Genomic DNA, 5,027 nt, shown 5'->3' on the forward strand with positions numbered 1-5,027 from the left:
AGAACTCTCATCCCCTCTGATTTCCCCTATAATTCGCCCCCCCTCTTTCTCTCTCTATAATCATCCGATTTGAACAATTTTGGGCTCCATTCCACTTGATTTTTTGAGCTCTACCTGATTCCTACACTCGTTTTCACCCTAAGACAGGTATACTCCGCGAATCTCCACATTCTGAAATCGTGTTCTTGAGCAATTTTTTGGGTTTTGTGAATTTCTTATTTCCGTGTTGATTCCTTGATCAAATATGCATGAAACAGATGTTTAAACATGGAATAGAACACAATTGTCTGTGATTAACGAGTTTGGAACAGGATTTGAGATTATTTAGGGATTGAGAATTTTTTTCAATTTGTTTTTTTTTTTATCACAACTCGATTTCGCTTTTCATTTTCATGTTGCTTTGAGTTCTTAATTGATTATAACCATGTTGAGAGCAATGATTCTATTTTGTAGAGAATGAAGCGCACGAAAACATCAGCAAAGAAAAACACACAAGAAGCGGGTTCGTCACAGCTGGAGAAGCAAAGGCCAAAGAAGTGGGATAAGTCTGATACCACCCACTACAACAACATGAAGAAGGTAGCCGTTCCGGCTACACAACTAGCATGTCCTGAGACGATGACAATATTGGGAATCCAAGCAGACATTGAAGGACTGTTCCAGAACATGGGTCTAGGCCAACTATGCAACCTCAAGGAACCCACTTATCCGGAGTTGGTACGCCAGTTCATAGCATCCGCATACGTCACCCGTCCCGATGATAGGCATGAGGAAGGTTTTCTGGCATTCGTAGTGCAGAAAGTATACTATGAGGTATCTTTCACAGACCTCTGCGGACTATTTGGATTGAGTGCGGGGGAGAGGACATATGGTCTTTATTGGACTTCAGAGCTGTTGAACTTCTGGGAAACGATTGGCACATGGGTTTATAGATCTTCTCAGGCAAAGGAGTCACTTATCCGGAGCCCAGTACTGAGATATGCGACACGCCTCATTGGCTCATTGCTATACGGGACAACCACAGCCGCATCAGTCACGCAATGGGAGTTGTGCCTCCTGTACCAAGGTGTGAGGCATTTGCTACCGGCATTTGGAAACTCTACATTCCCACCTGCTACTGCCTTCAACATGGGAGCGGTGCTGGCCGCAAACTTAGCAGGATACAAGGGGAAAGTAACCAAATCCAAGAGCAATGCATGTGGATTTGGTGCAGTGATTACTCGGATCCTTAGACATGTGGGTGTAGACTGCAAGAACCAGGAGGTAGCACTGGACAGATCGAACAACATTGCTTGGAACTACCTGGATGTCATTTCTCTAGTAAGTAAGGAGTTCATAGCTGGTCCCCACTCGAGGATCGATCGGGATGGTCCTTACGTCTACGTATTCCAGGACCGAGCGAAGAAAACACTCTACTGCCACCTACCTCAGATCGGTCTCACTTCTCTACTTTCAGAGGCTGCAGTTGAGTTCCTACCCCCTGCTACCGCACTAGTAGACAAGCCATCCTTCTTCACGCCAAAATATCAGACCAAAGGCAAGGGCGTGGTTGATGAAGAAGGAGAAGATGAGGCTGCACAAGCCATTCCAGATGATTCACAACCCCATCAGCTACTCCCATCAGACTCCAGCCAGTACAAGCTGCAAGAGCTTCCACCGAACGCCACTTCGCGCCAGCAACAACATTGGAGAGATCAGAGCATAAAGACAAACAACGACATGCTACACAAGATCTGGGCTGCCATTTCACGTATCAGGCCGTGTCGTTGCCAAAAGGATGATGTAGTTCATCGGGACAACTCTCCATCCAGCTCTGGTTCGGGTTCGAGTGGTACACACAGGGTAAGAAAGAGGTCCAAGAGACCCAATGATGCGGAACATCTGGAGCAGGAGACGAGGAGTAGGAGCTATCACCGGCTATTTTATTTTCTTTTCTATTCTAACGTTTTATGGTCTTATTTTCTGTTAATTTTGAACTGAGTTTTTTTTTGGGTTTCTTAATTATGAGTTTGTATTTCTTTTACATGGTTTCTTCGTTTTATTTGGTTGTGTTCTGAGTAGTTTTTAATTCGTATTCAGCTTTGCCTTGCTAGATAAACCAAATAACTATTATTCGAGGAAAGAGGTTATATCAAGTGTTCCTCGGAATTTCCTCGGTATTTCTTTAAAAAAAATAAAAAAAATCAATGATATTCTGTTTCCGAGTCATCATCACTAGATGAATCTGAATCTGGATCTTGGTGAAACTCTCCAATTACTGGTTCATCCTCTACGTGAACGACGGCTTCCTCTCCAAAGTCGGTTAAATCGACTACAAGGCCAACTCCAGCTAAATTTTCTGCTGCACTACAGTTGCCGGATGTGCTTGGTTGTAGTGGGTCTTCCAGCTCAGAACTTCCCTGAACTCGGCCTCTCGGGTTGAGTCTTGTAACAGTAACCCATGGATCATCTCTGTTCCTTACCCGGGGGTACTTGATATAACAAACCTGTAACATTTAGAAAAATTATAAATTAATACACATGATGATGAATCATTCTGAATAATTAACATTTAATTACCTGATCGGCCTGGGAAGCAAGAATGAAAGGATCATAATATTGCAGCTTTCGCCTCGAATTTACTGATGTAACACCAAATGCATCTGTTCTCACACCTCGATCTGGGGTGTTGTCGTGCCAATCACAATAGAAAACAGTACAGCGCAATCCAACCATGCCCAAATACTTGATTTCCAAAATCTCATGTATGTGTCCGTAGTATACATCATCTCCTGATGCAGAACAAACGCCATCATCATAAGTCGTACTCGAACGTCTCCTCTTCTGAGTTGTGAATGCATATCCTCGAGTACAAAATCTCGGATATGACTTCACAACAAAGTTTGGTCCAACGACCATCTCACGTATCCAATCGTCAAATGTTTCACCTCTGGCCAAACCAGCAGACACCTATTAATAGCACATATATATATATGTTATATCAATAAATGTGAATTAGTATAAATATGTGATAAAATATATTTTAATTTGTTTAAAGCACTCACATAAGTAAACATCCATCCAGTAAATTCTCTCTGCTTCATTTCTTCTAGTTCGTCCTCTGTGGCGTATCTATACTCGAACCGCTTTTCTGCCATGAAAATCCTGTATATGATGACAATAATGTAATTAATTAAGATTTAAATTTCAACTTGTTAAAATAAAAATTTGTAAGCTCATTTATTTACCTCTCATATTGAAGAACGTCTTCGCAGTTGGTGAGCAAATATGTTTGCAAATTACTGCGCTCCTGCTCAGTAAGTCGACGGTCCTTTGGTTTTCCGCTAAGTCGTCCAACGTCTGTGAAAATGTCTGGAACCGTAACATGATATGTTGCCCGTTCGCCTCTATCATCATGCCGAGCAGGTCTTCTGTTTTTGGTCTGAACTTCTGCTGGAAAGTAGTACTCGGCAAAGTTTGAAGTTTCTTCATTGATCATCTGTGCGACTATAGAACCTTCCACCCTACTTAAATTTTTCACCATCTTCTTCAAATGGAACATATACCGCTCATACAGATACATCCATCTATACTGCACAGGACCACCAAGTTCCAATTCTCTTGCCAGGTGAATAACAAGATGCTCCATAACATCAAAAAATGAGGGAGGAAATATCTTCTCAAGGTTGCACTGAATCACGGCTATGTTAGTCTTCAAATTTTCAATACCTTCAAGAGTCACTGATCTCGTGCATAAATCGCGGAAGAAACCACTTATCCCTGCAATTGCTTCATGAACATTTTGTGGTAATAGTTCCTTGAAGGCGAACGGAAGGAGGCGCTGCATCATTACATGGCAATCGTGGTTTTTCAAGCCAGTAAACTTTCCTTCCTTTCTGTCGATACAGTTACGCAAATTTGATGCGTAACCGTCTGGAAATTCCACATCGTTTGAAATCCAATCAAAGAACGCATCTTTTCCCTCTGCATCAAGTCGGTATATGGGAAAAGGAGCCCTACCATTTTCATCAACATGAAGTTCTGAACGAGCACATATATCGACTAAATCCAGTCTTGACTTCAAATTATCCTTTGTTTTACCTTGAACATTAAGGATCGTGTTCATGAGATTGTCAAAAAAGTTCTTCTCAATATGCATGACATCTAAATTATGCCTTAGCAGATGATCCTCCCAGTATGGCAGATCCCAGAAAATACTTTTTTTGTGCCAGTTATGTAGTTCTCCAACAGCATCTACCGGAAAACGCTCATGTCCACCGACTTCTGGCGTCCTTTCTGCACCAAAATCTCTTAGTTGTATCTTCAAATCTTTCCCACAAATTTCCGGAGGTGGACTGTCAAACACCCTCTTGTTCTTCGTAAACAAATTCCTACTCCTACGATATGGATGATCAGGTGGTAGGAATCTCCTGTGACAGTCAAACCAACACGTTTTCCTTCCGTGTTTTAGTTGGAAAGCATCAGTGTTATCTTGACAATATGGACATGATATCCTTCCATGCGTTGTCCATCCAGACAACATATCATATGCTGGAAAATCACTTATTGTCCACATTAGTACTGTCCGCATTTGAAAGTTTTCTTTACACGAAACATCGTATGTTTCAGCACCTTGAGCCCATAGTTGTTGCAACTCATATATTAGTGGCTGAAGAAACACATCAAGTGATCTCTTAGGATGCTCTGGTCCGGGAACGAGAATCGAGAGAAACAAAAACTCTCGTCGCAAGCACAAGTTTGGGGGGAGGTTGTATGGTGTAAGAATGACGGGCCATAGAGAATATTGTCTTCCACTCTTGCCAAACGGACTAAAACCATCAGTACATAATCCAAGGTAGACATTTCTTCTTTCATACGCAAAGTCGGGATACTTTGATTGGAAATGCTTCCACGCTTTTGCATCTGAAGGATGTCTGATCTCACCATCTGTTGAGTGCTCCGCATGCCATCTCATTGGTTGCGCTGTGCGTTCAGATAGATACAACCTCTGCAACCTTTCCGTCAAAGGTAAATACCACATCCTTTTA

The sequence above is a fragment of the Brassica oleracea genome, chromosome C3 (assembly GCF_000695525.1).
Source record: "Brassica oleracea var. oleracea cultivar TO1000 chromosome C3, BOL, whole genome shotgun sequence".
In the NCBI taxonomy this organism is placed as follows: Eukaryota; Viridiplantae; Streptophyta; class Magnoliopsida; order Brassicales; family Brassicaceae; genus Brassica; species Brassica oleracea.